Raw genomic sequence first — 20,802 nt, 5'->3', positions numbered from 1 at the left:
ACACTACGTCTCGTGGTGGTGAACATTTGTGCCAAGTTATATCAAAATCCCTCTATGCATGAAGAAGAAATGCTCCGGACAAAGTTTTCATTCTTGTATTCTTTGACCTCTAAGTGTGACCTTGACCTTAGACCTAGGGATCTGGTTCCTGCGCATGACGCTCCTCATGATGATGAACAATTGTGCCACTTTCGTCAAAATCCCTCTATGCATGAAGAAAATATGCTCCGGACAAAGTCATTCTTGAATTTGACCTTTGACCTCTAAGTGTGACCTTGACCTTAGACCTAGGGATCTGGTTCTTGTGCATGACACTCCGTCTCATAATGGTGAACAAATGTGCCAAGTTTCATCAAAATCCCTTCATGCATATAGAAAATATGCTCCGGACAAAGTCTGTGGACGCCGCCTGCCCGCCCAACCGCCCACAAGGGGCGTTCCCATAATACGTCCCGTTTTTCAAACGGGCGTGTATATATATATATAAAAAAAAAATTCTTCATGAAAAGTTCAAGATAAGCTCAAAAAGTTTCTTCATGAAATTCACTAAAAATAATTCATGAAGTATTCATGCCAAAGAAGTGAACTGCAAATGAGACAATGAAATAAAGAACAAAAACTTCATGCATTATTCATGAAGTGTTTTTTTTTTAAGAATATTTACAAGAAGTCTCATGAATAATTATTAATGCATAGTTCAAGAACTTTTCATGCAAAATACCCATGCTTGATTTCATGCATTTTTATGCATCCATCAATTTTACTGAAAATAATTCATGGCAAACATGTGAACTGAAAATGAGACAATGAAATTAAGAACAAAAACTTCATGCATTATGCAGGAAAGTGTTTTTTGAAACATGAACATTAATTAATGCATAGGTCAGGAATTTTTCATGTAAACAATACATGCTTGATTTTATGCATTTTTATGCACTTTGTTGTTCATGAATTATTCATGAAGTTACATTTCATGAGATGTTGATGAACTTGTCTCATTTTCAGTTCACCTCTTCCTCATGAAGACTTCATGAATTCCTGCATGAAGTAATCATGCAAACTTCATGAATACTTCATGAAGCATGAGTATTCATTTGACAGGGGAAAAGTTTACTTTTTACACAACTACAGGTATTCCTGACATAAATTCTAACTCTGCAGAGATTGTCTTAGTTCTTACTTTCGACTCCTAATATTTTCTTTTTCTTTTCTTCATTCCAAACGATGCTTTATATAGCATACTATGTTGGCAAGGGAACATATGCCAAAGAACATTTCTAAACAAGTATAGACTCTTACAGTGAGAATTAGTCAAGATAAATTTCAATTACATAATCATTATAGTATTACCAATCAACATTATAATGAGCATAATATCAATGTTTTTAACACAATAAAATTAAACAGTAAAAGCTAAAACATATTAGGCCCAGGTTAAAATATGTCTGTAAATTAGCTAGAAATCTTTTAAGAGGATAATAATAAGTTGTAACAAAATCTGATTTTTTCTGAAAATACATATTCTAATAAGATAATTTTGAGAAAATCAAAAAATCAAGTAATAATTCCTGTGTTAAACTTCTGAGAGAAATATTGTCACGGAAAACCTTGTGACACTAGGCAATGTAACAAAAAAAATTTTACCAAATAAATATGTAGGGATAGACCCTAACATTTTCATTGATAGAAATACATTAAATAAAGTCTAGAAATTGATTTCCAAGTCCTTGAAATTAACAAAAATGATTTCAGAAATGCGCAATGTATGATAGTTTTGCTAATATCAATAACAGAAATTTTAAATTTATATTTAATTCAAAGTTGTGATCCGCAAAGAATGTTAACTCTTGCCTTGGGCTAGTACTTCAAAGCAGAGATATTTGTTAGTTTACTTCCCTTGCAATAACACAACAGAGTAGAAAACGAAAACAGTTTAAGACACAATATTATACATTTTTGTACAACAAAATGGTTTCGGATTTATTAATGTGTTTGATTTACCCCTGAAACACCGCTTCCTATGATTTTGTCAACTTACTTATGGTAAAAATTAACTTTTAACAAGCCGATGATAAAATGAAATACCAGTAAGTATTTTATAGTGCAGATAATACAGTTTTGCTTGTATCAAAATGTCACAATAGAAGCACTTTTGTAATACAGAACACCTGGTGGATTAGTAAAGGTGCAATTATATTGATCTCTTTTTCCTATGCCTAAAATATGCCTAGCAGTTTCAGGCAAGAGGATTTTTAAAAGTTTTTTCCTCTATACAAAGCTATGTAAAACTTGGGACCCCTGGGATTTAAGGGCCTCTTTTCACTTCAGTGTTATAATTTGAAAGATCTTGATAGAGGACCACAAGGCAATGCTACATACCAAATATCAAAGGCCCAGGTCTTGTGGTTTCAAACAAAAAGACTTTTAAAAGTTTTTTTCAATATAAGTCTATGAAAAATCTGGGACCCCAGGGTGGGGCCTCTTCATCCTAGGGGCATAATCTGAACAAACTTCATAAAGAACCATTAGATGATGTTACATGCCAATATGAAAATAGTCAAAAGATTGTAGAAACATAAGAAATGTATATATTGCTTTAGTGTAATATACTGAAGAGAGAGAGAGAGAGAGAGAGAGCTAGCTATGCCTATCAGACCTGAACCTGAAAGCAAACATAATGAAGGTTTTTGTACATACGCCGAAACCTAAACCAAAACTAGAAAATGCTTTTGTAAAAAAGCGCATGTCTCCCCCAATGCAAAGTCCTATAGGCAAAGTCAACAGGGGTCAGGAGCGAAAGTCAAAGAGACACTGATGGTTGGCTGCAATAGGGATCATCTACTTGGCATGTCCAGTCATCCCGCTAAATTTCAACACTCTTGGCCTAGTGGTTCTCAAGTCACTGTTCAGGCTCCTGTGACCTTGACCTTTGATCAAGTGACCTCAAAATAAATAGGGGTCATCTACTCTGCATGTCCAATCATCCTATTAAGTTTCAACATTGTAGGTCAAGTGGTTCTCAAGTTATTTCCAAAAAATGATTTAACATGAACAGGCCACTGTGACCTTGACCTTTAATAGACTGACCCCAAAATCAATAGGGGTCATCTACTCTGCATGTTTAATCATCCTATGAAGTTTCAACATTCTGGGTCAAGTGGTTCTCAAGTTATTGATCGGAGCTGGTTATCAATGTTCAGGCCCCTGTGACCTTGACCTTTAACAGAGTGACCCCAAAAACAATAGGGGTCATTTAGTCTGCATGACCAATCATCCTATGAAGTTTCAACATTCTGGGCCGAGAGGTTCTCAAGTTATTGATTGGAAATGGTTTTCCATGTTCAGGCCCCTGTGGCCTTGACCTTTAACAGAGTGACCCTAAAATCGTTAGGAGTCATCTACTTTGCATGACCAATCATCCTATGAAGTTTCATCATTCTGGGTCAAGTGGTTCTCAAGTTACTGACCGGAAATGGTTTTCAATGTTCGGGCCCCTGTGACCTTGACCTTTCACAGAGTGACCCCAAAATTGTTAGGGGTCATCTACTCTGCATGACCAATCATCCTATTAAGTTTCAACATTCTGGGTCAAGTGGTTCTCAAGTTATTGACCGGAAATGGTTTTCAATGTTCAGGCCCCTGTGACCTTGACCTTTAATGGAGTGACCCCAAAATCGATAGGGTTCATCTACCTTGCATGTACAACCATCCTATGAAGTTTCAACATTCTGGGTCAAGTGTTTATCTAGTTATTGATTGGAAATGGTTTTCAATGTTCAGGCCCCTGTGACCTTGACCTTTGACGGAGTGACCTCAAAATCAATAGGGGTCATCTACTCTTCATGATCAATCATCCTATGAAGTTTCAACATTCTGGGTCAAGTGGTTCTCTAGTTATTGATCGGAAATGGTTTTCAATGTTCAGGCCCCTGTGACCTAGACCTTTGACGGAGTGACCCCAAAAGCAATAGGGGTCATCTACTCTTCATGACCAATCATCCTATGAAGATTCAACATTCTGGGTCAAGTGGTTCTCTAGTTATTGATCGGAAATGGTTTTCAATGTTCAGGCCCCTGTGACCTTGACCTTTAGCAGAGTGACCCCAAAAAACAATAGGGGTCATTTACTCTGCATGAACAATCATCCTATGAAGTTTCAACATTCTGGGCCGAGAGGTTCTCAAGTAATTGATTGGAAATGGTTTTCCATGTTCAGGCCCCTGTGGCCTTGACCTTTAACAGTGACCCCAAAAACAATACGGGTCGTCTTCTCCAGCAGCCCTACAACCCTATGAAGTTTGAAGGTTCTAGGTCAAATGGTTCTCCAGTTATTGCTCGGAAATGAAGTGTGACGTACGTACGGACGGACGGACAGGGCAAAAACAATATGTCTCCTGGGGGAGACATAATAACGAGCACCGCATTGCGGGTGACGACGCTCATCTGATTTTTTTTTGTATAACAGAAATATTTCCTACCCATGATTTTCTAAATCCAAAAGGGGCCATAAATCTTGCAAAAAGCAGGACAGAGTTATGTTTCTTGCTGTACAGGGTCAGCTTATGATGATGAACAAATGTTGCAAGTTTCAAAGCAATAGCTTTGATAGTAGGGGTGTAACGATACATCGAACTATCGATGCATTGCGATACTGAGTGTCCTGATAGCATGCATCGATAGAAAAGTCACGATCCAATAACAATCGCCGATAGTTCCTTCAACAATCGATAGTTTCGATAGTTTTCGATAGATAATTTTAGTAAATAGAGAAAAATAAAAAATTTATAAACCAAGAAACAAAGCCAGCTTTCATTTGCGCCTCGGAAAATGTTTACGTCTCCATTACAATAATTACAGTACCCTCACGGAATTAAACTACCATAAAGGACTGAGAAGTCTGGGAGATAATCAATAAATTTAGTTTCTTAGAAACTTTAATTTAATATATTTAAATAACTTGTTAATCTTAAATGAGATCAAAGGCCTGAATGGCCTGAGTCGGCTAATGATTGATGTACTGACAGTATAGTCTACCAGTTTCAGTTTGTTTTTAGTTTTTTTTCTTAAAATTTCATAACACAGCTCGATATTTACCCAAAATATTATATCCGGATACGATTACACTTTTCTCCAGTTTGAACAATATATTTTACAAATTGTGATGATACGAAGACATTTAGCAGCAACTGGCAGTATCTGACATTGAAGTTTATGGTTAAATTACCTCTTATTTAAATCTTTTCATAAAAAAGTTGTTTCATTTCGCCAAACATAGACGATCTACTTTCGATTTCAAAAACTACAAGAAAATACAATTTAATGTTTCGCCGATTTGTTTATTTCTCGAAAAATAAGAATTAAGGTCATTTTTAATATCTGTAGTAACTAAACAAACCAGTAAGAGCTTCTTCTTCCGATAATTTATCCGTTTACTGACTGCAAAATTCATGTGTGTGTGTAGAAACCCACGCAAAGTTTATAGAAATCATACGATGCGTGTATATGTTCAATGTGGGAGAATTAAGGCTGATCGGGATCGGCTATGTTACCTAACGCATCCAGATGATTCAGATTTTGTTTTTTAAAAAGCATTGTGTGCATTTCTGTAATTTTATATACGTTAAGAAATTATTAGACATGCGTATTTGCATTATTTCTATACGTAATTTACGCTAATACTCATCTTATCTGGAGCCCTGTGGAACTATTTTTTGTCTTTCGCTGGATGTTACGCAAGCTTTGTAAGCCTGCGCAATTCATAAAATGAACATTTATGCTTAATGAGTTACATTCGAGTATTGCACAATTACAAGTCATAAATATGACAGATTACATCGTATATTGGTCATAGCAAAGGGAATTCACGCAACTTAATTTCATTCTTGCAGTGAACTGTTTGAAGTTTGAGAAATCTAATGGAACTACATCGCTTCACTGTGTTATTTGGTCCATTTAGACTTAGAGAATCGCTGGATAGCAAGGACTCGTCAAAACGATTACATCGTTTAGCCGACTCAAAAAAGTACTATGGACATGGAGAAAGTAGGCTACTTTTATTATATAGCAAACGCTGACATTCGCAACAAAATGACCGATTCGTTTGAGTATACCTTGCATAGGTTTATTGTTTTACTTATTGTTTCAAAGCCAAGGAAGGCGAGAAATAGAAACAAGAGCACCGCCTTGCGGGTGCTGACGCTCATCTGATTTTTTTTGTGTAATAGAAATATTGTCCTACCCATGATTTTCTAAGTCTAAAAAGGGCCATCATTCTTGCAAAAAGCAGGATAGAGTTAAGTTTCTTGATGTTCAGTGTCCACTTATGATGGTGAAAAACTGTTGCAAGTTTTAAAGCAATAGCTTTGATAGTTTATGAGAAAAGTTGACTTAAACATAATACTCAACCAAGAAAATGATTTTCTAAGTCCAAAAGGGGCAATAATTATTGCAAAAAGCAGGATGGAGTTATGTTACTTGCTGTACAGGGTCAGCTTATGATGGTCAACAAGTGTTGCAAGTTTCAAAGCAATAGCTTTGATAGTTTAAGAGAAAAAGTTGACCTAAACATAAAACTTAACCAAGAAATCTGATATTTTCTAAGTCCAAAAGGGGCCATAAATCTTGCAAAAAGCAGGATGAAGTTATGTTTCTTGCTGTACAGGGTCAACTTATGATGGTGAGCAAGTGTTGCAAGTTTTAAAGCAATAGCTTTGATAGTTTAGGATAAAAGCTGACCTAAACATAAAACTTAACCAAGAAAACTGATTTTCTAAGTCCAAAAGGGGCAATAAATCTTGCAAAAAGCAAGATGGAGTTATGTTTCTTGATGTACAGGGTCTGCTTATGATGGTGAACAAGTATTCCAAGTTTCAAAGCAATAGCTTTGATAGTTTAGGAGAAAAGTTGACCTAAACATAAAACTTAACCAAGAAATCTGATATTTTCTAAGTACAAAAGGGGCCATAAATCTTGCAAAAAGCAAGATGGAGTTATGTTTCTTGCTATACAGGGTCAGCTTATGATGGTGAACAAGTATTCCAAGTTTCAAAGCAATAGCTTTGATAGTTTAGGAGAAAAGCTGACCTAAACATAAAACTTAACCAGGCAACGCCGACGCAGACGCCGACAACCGCTCAAGTGATGACAATAACTCATCATTTTTTTTCAAAAAATCAGATGAGCTAAAAGTGTTAATGAAAAAATATTTAATGTTAGATATATTTCTGTCTTTTTCAGTTATAGAAACATCTCAATGTGTATTAACAGCAATTATAAACAGTGCTGTGTCTTACACTGTGTAATAATGCCAGTTGGTAGTTTTACTGTATAAAACATGGTGGCCAATAACTATTGCAATAGTATCGCAATCGCAATAGTAACCTGCAATAGAATAGTATCGCAATAGTTTTTCAGCAATATCAATAGTATTGCAATAGTCAAAACTGGCCTCAACAGTCACCCCTGTTTGATAGTTTAGGAGAAATGCTGACCTAAACATAAAACTTAACCAAGAAATCTGATATTTTCTAAGTACAAAAGGGGCCATAAATCTTGCAAAAAGGAGGATGGAGTTATGTATCTTGCTGTACAGGGTCAGTTTATGATGGTGAACAAGTGTTGCAAGTTTCAAAGCAACAGCTTTGATAGTTTTGGAGAAAAGCTGACCTAAACATAAAACTTAACCAGGCAACACCAGCGTCGATCAAGTGATGACAATAACTCATTATTTTTTGTTCAAAAAATCAGATGAGATAAAAAAAAACTGGTGCATCATTCAATTTGGGCAGTACCACTTGTTATTCACTGTTCACTGAAAACTAACTGACCAGATATCGAACAGTGCAGACCATGATCTTGGTCTGCACTTGTTGCAAAGGCAGAATCACTTGCCATCAGCAGGCTAAAGGTAAACTTCAAAAAGAACATTAAGTTGAAAAAAAAGGACTGTTAATGATGATCCTTTCACTTATTCTGGCAGACAAAAACTTAATTGCTAACTGAACAATGTTCTATATATCCCTTGTACACCTTGTACTCTCACAAGCTCATATACTACTCATTTTCAGAACTTTGCAGATCGAATCGGATATGATAAACCAAAGTTGCTATTAAATATCATTTTAATAATAATAAAACGTTTAATTGATATCTTTTGAAAAGAGACTATGGCTTGTTCTACTTTTTTTATCCACAATGGTGACTACAAGATTTTACATGCAACATCTGGAGTCTTGAAGAAAATGTATCAAAGTTATTTTTTTTCTGTATATTTCCCGAATACTCAATGGTCTAGGGCATGGAACTAAAATTGGGCGTTTCAATGGGACAATTTTTCTAAAACTAATAGAATCTACTTCTTTATTAAATCAGGGTTCATACAGACAAGGCCAAGTCAAAGTCAAGGACTTTTCAAGCACTAGTCTTATAGTTTTCAAGGACTTATTTATAAATAATACTTACACAGATTTGTAAATTCTAGCCGATTCATGCTCCATGACGAATTGACGCCATTTTAGTCAGGGGAGACAACGCTAACAGAAAGTACGAAACATTCGTACCCAAACTTCGCTTTCGTCCCGAACACATTCAACCTTTTTTATTACGGCATTTTCATAGCTCTGCCCATTGCTCGAAACTTGCCGATTTTATTCTAAAAGATTTTCTTTTGATTTTCAGGGAGATTTTGTCTAGCATACGAGAAAATAAGAAATTCAAGTACTTTTCAAGGTCTTTGGGCAATTTTCAAGATAAATTTTGTTTTCAAGGACTTTTCAAGACTGCCCTTCATTTTCAAGTACTTTTCAAGCCTGTGCGAACCCTGTAGATCATGATCCTATATACAACTTAAAAATACAGAAATATTCACAAAACTATTATGGAAAACTCAATACTTCTATTTCTAGCAGACTGATCAGCAAAGAATAGCAACCAAGAATATTTTGAGTAGTAGACATCTAATCTTTTTTCATGTTAAGTTTCTTTTTTATTGCCCTTTCCGTTAAGATCCATGTGACATGATTGAAAGAGAATTTCCTGCCGGGACTGTTAAGTTTATTTTCCCCTTTTAGTCATTAAATCCATAAAAATACTTCCAGGTGTGGATCGGCGAGGGGAATATCTACTTAGGTTACATCAACTGAAGTGAAGTAAGCTTTCTTTAAATGACAGAAAACAAGAGCTGTCTCCATAGGATGACACATGCCCCCGATGGCACTTTGAATGATAGTTATGGCCGATGTTAGAGTTTAGGACCTTTGACCTACGGACCTGGGTCTTGCGCGCGACATGTGGTCTTATTGTTCCACACATTCATGCGTAGTTATTTTAAAATCCATGCATGAATGACAAAGATATGGACCGGACATGCCCATCATTGCACTATAATGAAATATGACCTTTAACGTCTAAGTGTGACCTTGACTTTTGAGCTACGGACCTGGGTCTTGCGCGCCACATGTCATCTTACTGTGGTACACATTCATGCCAAGTTATTTGAAAATCCATCCATGGATGACAAAGATATGGACCGGACACGAATGCACTATCATGAAAAATGACCTTTAACGTTTAAGTGTGACCTTGGCCTTTGAGCTACGGACCTGGATCTTGCGCGCGATAAGTCGTCTTACTGTGGTACACATTCATGCCAAGTTATTTGAAAATCCATCCATGGATGACAAAGATATGGACCGGACACGAAAATTGCGGACAGACTGACAGACCGACAGAAAAATTGTGGACAGACTGACAGACGGTTCAAAAACTATATGCCTCCCTTTGGGGGCATAAAAATAATATAAGAATGCCTATGCGTTATTTAAATAACGAGATGTTCGCATGCACATTTTTTCTTTCTTTTTATTCTTGAAATTTTTTGTTTGTTTGTTTCTTTTTATTTACTTTATTTTTATGTTCAAGTGACCTGAACATAAATTCCCCAAGTACTGATTTGAAACCATAATGTATAGTCAGAAACACAGTATTGTCAAATATTAATTCGGGCATTTTAATTTTGAGTTGACCCCTAGTTTATCATACATGCCATATTTTCAAACGGTCAATACGGGAGATTTGCCTCAACAGGGCTTTTTTAAGGGAGCTTTGAGTAAAAATAAGGGAGACTTATCCGCTCATTTTTACGTGCTAAATAGCCGTTTTCATGAAAAAAATCAAGTTTTCTATATTTAATTGATGAGTGGAGCCAACAGTTGTGTAAAGAATGGATGGTTATTACTTACAGCAGCACTTTAAATTCAGAATTTCATGAAAGATTGAACCAGGAACTTTGTTTTTGCTTAATTATGTGTTGATGCTTCTGCATCTAGGGAGAGTGATCTTTTTGACATGTTTAAGCATACAATACTCAAAAGATTGCGGACATATCATGTCCAAATCCATACTTAATATAAAACTACATGTATTTCCTTATCACAAAGGAATGGCGGTCAATTCTTTGGGCAGTATGAATTGCAATTTATTTCACTTATCCAAATTCTGTGTAGTCTGACATTAACTCGCCAATTTTTGTTAAATCAAGGTTGATTTTTTGCATGATGTGCAAGTACATGAACTCGGTGTATACTGACTAACCTGTCTCATCAGATTCTTCTGATGGCTCGATAAATATTTTGGTCAGTGAAAACGAAAGTATACACTTTGGCAGGTGGCGGTAAAATGACGTAATTTTAAGACTGGTTTACATATTGTTTTGAAAACTACATATCAGCGACTTTGATGTTATTGAATCACAGTCTAAAATCTCGAATGCACATGTTCACAACTGCCTACAGGTAAGATTAAATGGTTAATTGGTTGCAGATGGTGACATGAAAGAAAATTAATGCTTTAGGCGTGTATCTCTCGATAAACAAGATAGGGATTATAGACAACTATCAAAATTGTGTTTTAAGAGTATTTCCGGGCTACTCAATATTGAATTTCAAGTATTTTCTGAAGATGCTAATGCTAATGCACCGTATGCTAATTTAACGCATTATTTTGACAAAAATGAGTAATGCTAATTTAATGCCAATTTTTCTAAGTAATGCTAATTTAATGCATATTGGAAAGTCGATGTAACGTCATATAGCATTACGGTCTATGGGAAAAAAAAAAGAAAAATGCAAAATTATTTCTTAACAAGAGTGCAAGAATGTCACAATATACGCCTGTCACAGCAAATTTCTTTACTCTAGCACCTGTATTTGCAAATGGAATTTTAACTTTGTGGTTGTTTAGTAATAACTAAATGTTTTGTTTTTCTAAGTCCACAAAAAAACTCCTTACCAGGTAGAGATACCTTAAAATACACCTAAAATTGGAAAGTAACATCTATGTTGTACCATAGAAAAGTGGTCTTGGTTTTTCCCTACGGTCAATTATAAAAAAGTTACAATATAAGTTATTTATAGTAACAACTAAGGGAAGTTAATCTTTAAAAAAAAAAAAAAAAAAAAAAAAAAAAAAAATAAAAAAAAAATTTGTAAGTCCTCACAAAAATCTTTTCCAGGTAGAGACTGGTCAAAATACACCTCAAAATTGGATGTAGCATGCATATTGTACTACAGAAAAGTGGTCTCGATTTTTCCCTATGACTAGTAATGAAAAAGTTACAATATAAGCTATTTATAGTAACAACAAAGGGAAGTAATTCGAAAGAAGGGAACTGCGCATGACACTTCGTCTCATGATGGTGTATAATTGTGTCAAGTTACATCAAAATCCCTCCATGCATGAAGAAGAAATGCTTCGGACAAAGTCATTCTTGTACCTGACCTTTGGCCTCTAAGTGTGACCTTGACCTTAGACCTAGGGACCTGGTTCTTGCGCATGACACTACGTCTCGTGGTGGTGAACATTTGTGCCAAGTTATATCAAAATCCCTCTATGCATGAAGAAGACATGCTCCGGACAAGGTTTTCATTCTTATATCCTTTGACCTCTAAGTGTGACCTTGACCTTAGACCTAGAGAGCTGGTTCTTGCGCATGACACTCCGCCTCATGGTGGTGAACATTTGTGCCAAGTTATATCAAAATCCCTCTATGCATGAGAAGAAATGCTCCGGACAAAGTTTTCATTCTTGTATCCTTTGACCTCTAAGTGTGACCTTGACCTTAGACCTAGGGACCTGGTTCTTGCGCATGACACTCCTTCTCATGATGATGAACAATTGTGCCAACTTTCATCAAAATCCCTCTATGCATGAAGAAGATATGCTCCGGACAAAGTCATTCTTGAATTTGACCTTTGACCTCTAAGTGTGACCTTGACCTTAGACCTAGGGACCTGGTTCTTGCGCATGACACTCCGTCTCATGATGGTGAACAACTGTGCCAAGTTTCATCAAAATCCCTTCATGCATGTAGAAGATATGCTCCGGACAAGGTCTGTGGACGCCGCCCGCCCGCCCGCCAACCCGCCCGCCCGCCAGGGGCGTTCCCATAATACGTCCCGTTTTTCAAACGGGCGTATAAAAATACACTGTATTGAAAAAATGAAGACAAGAGGGCCAAGATGGCCCTATATCGCTCAACTGAGTTTAACTGCTTCCCTGAACAAATTTCTTTGCTAAAGCTTCAAAAACAAACAAAAAAACTAGGTGAGAAGGTCATGGTGAAGATTCTTCAAAGTAAGTACTAAAATCTGTTAAAATTGTTTACAGGTGGTCCATATCTCTTTGCTGTAGCTTCAAAAACAAACAAGAGGGTCATGATGACCATGTATCACTCACCTGAGTAGTATGAGCTGCATGTTTCAAATGTCAAACTGATGATTTTTAGAAATTTTTTGGAAGATTTTCCTATGTACATCAAGTAACCCCTGGGGCAGGGGCCAATTTTACCCTGGGGGTCATGATTTGAACAAACTTTGTAGAAGTCTACTACTAGGCCATGTAACATATCAAATATCTAAGATCTAGGCCTTCTGGTTGATTTTTAGCAATTTTATGAAGATTTCCCTATACAATCAAGTAGCCCCTGGGCCTGGGTCAATTTGACCCTGGGGGGGGGGGGGGGGGGGGGGGGGGGGGGGGGGATCAAGATTTGAACACATTTTGTAGAGGTCCACTAGGCAATGCTACATGTCAAATATCAAAGCTCTAGGCCTTCTGATTTATTTTTAGAAAATTTTGAAGATTTTTCTATGTACAATCAAGTAACCCTATGGGGCAGGGTCAATTTGATACCAGGGGACATGATCTGAATAAATTTTGTAGAAGTCTATTAGGCAATGTTACATGTCAAATATCTAAGCTCTAAGGCTTCTGCTTTTTATTTCAGAAAATATTTGAAGATTTTCCTATGTAAAATCAAGTGACCCCAGGGACGGGGTCAATTTCAACACTGGGGGTCATGATTTGAACAAATTTTGTAGAGGTCTACTAGGCAATGCTACATGTAAAATATCTAAGCTCTAGGCCTTCTAGTTTATTTTTAGAAAATTTTTGAAGATTTTCCTATGTGAAATCAAGTGACCCCTGGGGCGGGGTCAATTTTGACCCTGGGGTCATGATTTGAACAAATTTTGTAGAGGTCTACTGGGCAATGCTACAAATCAAATATCTAATCTCTAGGCCTTCTGGTTTATTTTTTAGAAAATTCTGATGATTTTTCTATGTACAATCAAGTTACCCCATGGGGCGGGGGTCATGATTTGAACAAATTTTGTAGAAGTCTACTCGGCAATGCTACATGTAAAATATCTAAGCTCTAGGCCTTCTGGTTTATTTTTAGAAAATTTTGAAGATTTTTCTATGTACAATCATGTAATCCCATGGGGCGGGGTCATGATTTGAACAAATTTGTATAAGTCTACTAGGCAATGCTACATGTAAAATATCTAAGCTCTAGGCCTTCTGGTTTATTTTTAGAAAATTTTTGAAGAATTTCCTATGTAAAATCAAGTGACCCCTGGGGCGGGGCCAATTTTACTCCGGGGGTCATGATTTGAACAAAGTTTGTAGAAGTCCACTAGGCAATGTTACGTATCAAATATCTAAGATCTAGGCCTTCAGGTTTATTTTTAGCAAATTCATAAAGATTTCCCTATGTACAATCAAGTAACCCCATGGGGCGGGGTCAATTTGACCCTGGGAGTCATGATATGAACACATTTTGTAGAAGTCCTCTAGGCAATGCTACATGTGAAATATCTAAGCTCTAGGCTTTCTGGTTTATTTTTAGAAATTTTTTGAAGATTTTCCTATGTAAAATTAAGCGACCCCTGAGGTGGAGGGTCATGATTTGAACAAAGTTTGTAGAAGTCTACTAGGCAATGTTACATATTAAATATCTAAGATCTAGGCCTTCTGGTTTATCTTGAGGCTGGGGGGGGGGGGGGGGGGGGGGTCAAGATTAGAAATATGTTTGTAGAGTTCCAAAAGGTCAATTTTGACCCCAGGGTCATGATTTGAATAAAATTGGTAGAGGTCCACTAGGCAATGCTTCACCCCAAATATCTAAGCTCTAGGACTTCTGGTTTTTGATTAGAATATTTTTTAAGATTTTCCTTTCGGTTGCCATAGCAACCAGAGTTCTGCATGGAATTCAATTCTTTGAACAAATTTTGTACAGCTTCACCGAAGGAACATTCCTGTGAAGTTTGGATGAAATTGGCCTAGCGGTTTACGGATGACGGACGGTGACTATCAGAATAGCTCACCCTGAGGCTTTGGCTCTGGTGAGCTAAAGAGTAGGTCAGTAGATCAGGATTACTGTTAATAATATTTGAAAATTGAAATCTGTATCAAAAGTTCTACATGTGGTCCAAATTTCCATGCTGTATCTTCAACAAGAGCTGTCCGTAAGACAGAGCGCTCCACTATTCGGGGATTTGGCAGTAAAATGAATATATTTCTGAATAAGAGATCTCTACTTTAAAAGGGAGATCACCAAGGGGCATAATTCCATCAAATTGATAAATCTGAGTTATTAGGATTGTTACAACAAATGCTGCTGATGATGATAAAGATATATTTTGAGTTTCAAGTCATTATCTTATATAGTACCAAAGTTATGTCCAGAAAACGAAGTTTGTAATTTAAGTATACATAAGGGGCATAATTCCGTCAAAAATACAAATCAGAGTTATGGGGATTGTTACCACAGATGATGATGATAAAGATACATTTTAAATTTCAAGTTTTTATCTTATATTGCATTAAAGTAGTATCCAGAAGCGAAAATTGCAAAAAAAAGTTTAAGTAATAAAGGGGCATAATTCTGTCAAAAACAAATTAGAGTTATGGGGTACGTAGCCACACATGCAGATAATTATAAACAAATACTTTTAATTTCAAGTCATTATCTTTTAAAGTACAAAGGTATCTCTATAAACAAAGCTTTCAGAAAAATTTAACATGAAAATAATTCACAGTATAACTCCTTGTTGACCTTGACCTTGGGTATAATGGGCCAAGCCCCTACACATACTTTGTTTGTATGCTGGACAATGATTATGTGAACTTACAGTAATATAAGCAAAAGTAACAAAGATATGACAGAAAAACAAAGGTTGCCGAAAAACTTTAACCTTAAAAATAACCTAAATATGAAACCTTGGTGACCTTGACCTTGGGTATAATGTAGGGCTGTAATTAGTATCCGAGTACTTGGATATTCACGAATTCGGCCAAAAGTTCGAGTACAGATATTCGTCATTGTCAAGATCGTTGGATCGTGATCCTTTTCATTAATACATGAAATATGTAAAATTCTATCAATAAAACAAAATTAAAGCTACATTAAACGTCTTCAATGAATTTTCTTGCACATCTAAGACGATTACGTGTTGTCAGATGCTAAACCGAATATAAACAAATGTCTTAATTAGGTAGAGTTAGCACTGGTCTTACATTCAAACTAAAATTAATATGAAATATGTCAAAACAATGAATAAACATTTATCATTTAAGCAATTAAATTCAATAAAAAGAAAAATAAGAAATTTCTTTCCAATAAATAAAAATTTCTATTAAAAAAATGCTAAACTATTACTAAATATTGTGATATTATTGACTGACGTCATATCGTTCATCTGCAAGAATGGCCGAACACTACAGAAGTCCGCCCGCGAAACCAGACTTTAGCTAATGAGCAAAATATTAAACATAAGTCAAAACTATTAAACTGAGCATTATGAGAACTGTAAAGTTTAGATTCCATAAAGAAAACGGTACTTATGTAAAAGGCTTGCGTTTTTGCATTATTATAAGTTGTTGCTTGTGACCTGTGGTTCGATCTTTGAATCATCAGCCCTGACTCACGGATCGGATCACCACTTGTCTGACAATCCACAGCCCTAGTATAATGGGCCCAGTCCCTATACATACTTTGTTTGTATACTGGACAATGTTTATGTAAAGTAACAGTAAGATATAAGCAATAGTATTGTCCATATGTATTGACCTGGCACTCATTAATCTTCACCAATATTTTCAATGTTTTCGATGATTTACGCAATACTTGTATTCTGAAAATATCTATAAAGTAACAGATACGTTAATCGTTTACACTGTGGAGCAGTGGTGAGGTGTTTCACTTCCAAGCATGTTACCACAGGTTTGAAATCACATTAAATCATTTTTTCTGTAATATAATATTATAGACACCTGTTTTATTATAACATTTTTCAAGCATCATATTTTTATTTAATTGTTTCTCTTGTAGTAATTTTATTTTCTGGAAACGCTGGTGACAAGTTCTTTGTATTTTTGTGTAAGATCCTTCTAAAACCATTTTTATTCCACTCTTTCTTCAACGGTTAAATATGATAACATTCAGTAAATGGACCAGAAATATCACGATACGTTCAATCCAATAAATGGTCAGTTTGCGTATAAAAAAAAAAAAAAAAAAAAAAAAGGTCCGGTCAGACGTAGGACTCGAACCCACAACCCTGTGGTTGGCAGCTAAACGCTTTGTCTGCATAGCTACCTGCACATGTGACATTACGTTATCAAGAAATTATGTATATGTTATAGTTGTACCGCTATTCAAGTTTGGACACCGAGCATTAATTTACAGAAATATCAGAATATTCATGAGTGCCAGGTCAATACTTACGGACAATAACAAAGATATGACAGAAAAACAAAGGTTGCCAAAAAACTTTAACCTTAAAAATAACATAAGTATAACACCTTGGTGACCTTGACCTTTGGTATTACAGGCTCAGCCCCTGCACACACTTTGAATACTGGACAATGTTTATGACATTGTGAAGTTACAGTAAGATATAAGCAATATTAAGGCCAGCATTTTTTAATTTTCTGGTTTACGGGAGCGCCGACCCTATTTTTTGACAAAACAAAATAAAAATAAAAGTCATTTTCAGTACTTTTATTTTCATTTTACCCGCCGACCGTCCGTAATTGCTGCTGCCAAAAATAAAAGTTAAACTGTATGGCAGAGGTTTTTAATCTAGATCAGTAGACGCATGAAAAATGGCAGCCTGCATAAATGTAAATTGTGTGAAATTAAATTGGAAAAATATACAAGTTTACAGACAATAATCTTTGGAATGAGTTGGCAGAGATAACAGGTGTTGTAAAGAAATTGGATCGGAGTAGAAATTACGGCACCTAAAGCTCAACATTAGGAGTAATCACCTACCAAAAATGGCCTTCACTATCAGTATCAAAACTGTCCAGATGTTGAAAAATCTGGCCCATCACATGTACAAGATTTGTTGTCTGTATATTATAACTGGACAACGATCGAATTGATGTGGGACTGTCAGAAAAATACCACAATTGATAACAAGAGCACCGCCTTGCGGGTGCTGACGCTCATCTGATTTTTTTTGTGTAATAGAAATATTGTCCTACCCATGATTTTCTAAGTCTAAAAAGGGCCATCATTCTTGCAAAAAGCAGGATAGAGTTATGTTTCTTGATGTACAGTGTCCACTTATGATGGTGAAAAACTGTTGCAAGTTTTAAAGCAATAGCTTTGATAGTTTATGAGAAAAGTTGACTTAAACATAATACTCAACCAAGAAAATGATTTTCTAAGTCCAAAAGGGGCAATAATTATTGCAAAAAGCAGGATGGAGTTATGTTGCTTGCTGTACAGGGTCAGCTTATGATGGTGAACAAGTGTTGCAAGTTTCAAAGCAATAGCTTTGATAGTTTAAGAGAAAAAGTTGACCTAAACATAAAACTTAACCAAGAAATCTGATATTTTCTAAGTCCAAAAGGGGCCATAAATCTTGCAAAAAGCAGGACGGAGTTATGTTTCTTGCTATACAGGGTCAACTTATGATGGTGAACAAGTGTTGCAAGTTTTAAAGCAATAGCTTTGATAGTTTAGGATAAAAGCTGACCTAAACATAAAACTTAACCAAGAAAACTGATTTTCTAAGTCCAAAAGGGGCAATAAATCTTGCAAAAAGCAAGATGGAGTTATGTTTCTTGATGTACAGGGTCTGCTTATGATGGTGAACAAGTATTCCAAGTTTCAAAGCAATAGCTTTGATAGTTTAGGAGAAAAGTTGACCTAAACATAAAACTTAACCAAGAAATCTGATATTTTCTAAGTACAAAAGGGGCCATAAATCTTGCAAAAAGCAAGATGGAGTTATGTTTCTTGCTATACAGGGTCAGCTTATGATGGTGAACAAGTATTCCAAGTTTCAAAGCAATAGCTTTGATAGTTTAGGAGAAAAGCTGACCTAAACATAAAACTTAACCAGGCAACGCCGACGCAGACGCCGACGCCGACAACCGCTCAAGTGATGACAATAACTCATCATTTTTTTTCAAAAAATCAGATGAGCTAAAAAGGACAGAAACCAAAGAAATGGCAAAATGGAAGAGCAAAAGTGAGTATCAACTTGCTAAACATATTTTTTTTTTTACTTTGAAGTCTCGAGGGTTAGAGAAGAAAAACTAACTATTACCACAATTTTCAGTAGTTCTGTTCAAAACAAAGTGCAATTTCAATGTAAAATGACATGTCCCTGCAAATGCTTGACAATGATACATGTGATAAAAGATTCAAACTAGTCAAAATTATTGGACCGTCAGATTAATGGTTGTTTAATATTTGTGACGGGCAATCTAATTCAGTGGAGATATTGGCCATATATAAAAGATTATCTCAATATTTCCTAGGATCAAGTTCTAGCCAGGTACTATAACTCAAAAGATAATTATGAAACATGAAACTCCGAGCAATATATTGTCATGTTCACTTAATATTAAAAGTATACCAACAAAATCTGTAAGAAGACCCTTTGAAAGTATGTTTGGGAAAAACATTCAGACACTATATGCCACATGTGCCTTTGACACTGAGGAACACATAATGACATATCCAGTAATAAATGTTTTTATGGACTCATAACTTATTAATTCCAAGTCCCATCTCAGTGAAGAGTCTTATAAATCTCCGATATTGTTGTCTGAACATCGGCCGATAAGGTTGTTATTTTGTACACATTTCAGCTGATCCAAAATTCAGATTGTTTTGGCTTGTCGTACAATATAGGTGGCACTGACAGTCAGCAAAATATAAAACAATATTCAAGCCACTGAAACTTAACCAAAGCAATTTAATTTTAAAGCCAGTGTCACTGAATGTGCAAAATATTTATCAATTCAAAATTTTTCATTTCTAGTATGACAATGCCTGTCTTTTAAGACTCCATCTCCTGCCAATTCAATATGCATATATCAGGATGCAGACCTAAGTAGTCATTGCATATACCCATTTTAAAGCAGTTTTTATTCATGTTTAAATAATTAACATTATGCAGTGGTCTTATGATATGATAATGTCAACTGTGGTATATGTATATTTGTTTAATGAAAAATGATTACAAAAGTCTATTTTTACTTCAAAATAGATAAATACAAAAACACAAATAGTGCAATCCGGGGTGACTTTGAAAATGGCATTATTCATACAAGCTACACATAAGAAAACAACAGTATACTGAGATGATGAGATATAAACCATTCAGAATGGGTTCATTTGTGAGTGTGTATGCAATTTAAGCTTGCAAGCTTTTGTTTTCTGGGGTTTACAAAAAATAAAAAATTGTATCCTTTTGGATGTTTTATTTTTATTTATTTGGTCGACTGCTTAAAATTGGGACTTTTATTTTTATTTGTCCCCCCCCGACCCTAATTTTTTGAAAAATCTCCCGTAAACCAGAAAATAAAAAAATGTTGGCCTAACAAAGATATGACAGAAAAACAAAGGTTGCCGAAAAACTTTAACCTTAAAAATAACCTAAGTATAACAGCTTGGTGACCCTGACCTTTGTATAATGGGCTCAGCCTATACATATATAATGTTTGTACACTGGACAATGTTTAGTGAATTACAGAAAAGATAAAAAGCAATTATTAACGAAGATATGACAGAAAAACAAAGGCTGCTGAGATACTTTAACCAAGAAGGGTCACGCCGTCGCTGACGCCCCTATTTCCTGAATAGTGGAGCTAAAAACATGAAAGTAGGTCAGTAGGTCAGGATAACGACTATTCAAGATGAGAATTGAAATCAGTATCAAACATTATACAGTCATGTGGCCCAAATCATTTTACTGTAGCTTCAAAAAAAGAAAGTAGGTCAGTAGGTCACAACAACCATGTGTGTGGAATTCCTATGTCCGACTTGTCTGACTCTGGACTTTTTGACAGCGGACAAGTGAGTTTACGCATTCTGTTTGTATGCTACTCCATTAACGTATGAAATGGATGCTTCACCCGCTGAGGGCCTCTCGATTTTCTCCATTTTGGGGAAAATCTACTGCACTAAATTTAGCATCTTTTTTCCCTCGGGGTTTTCAC

This window comes from Mercenaria mercenaria, chromosome 16, assembly GCF_021730395.1.
Source record: "Mercenaria mercenaria strain notata chromosome 16, MADL_Memer_1, whole genome shotgun sequence".
NCBI classification, from domain to species: domain Eukaryota; kingdom Metazoa; phylum Mollusca; class Bivalvia; order Venerida; family Veneridae; genus Mercenaria; species Mercenaria mercenaria.
This window is presented reverse-complemented; position numbering follows the sequence as displayed.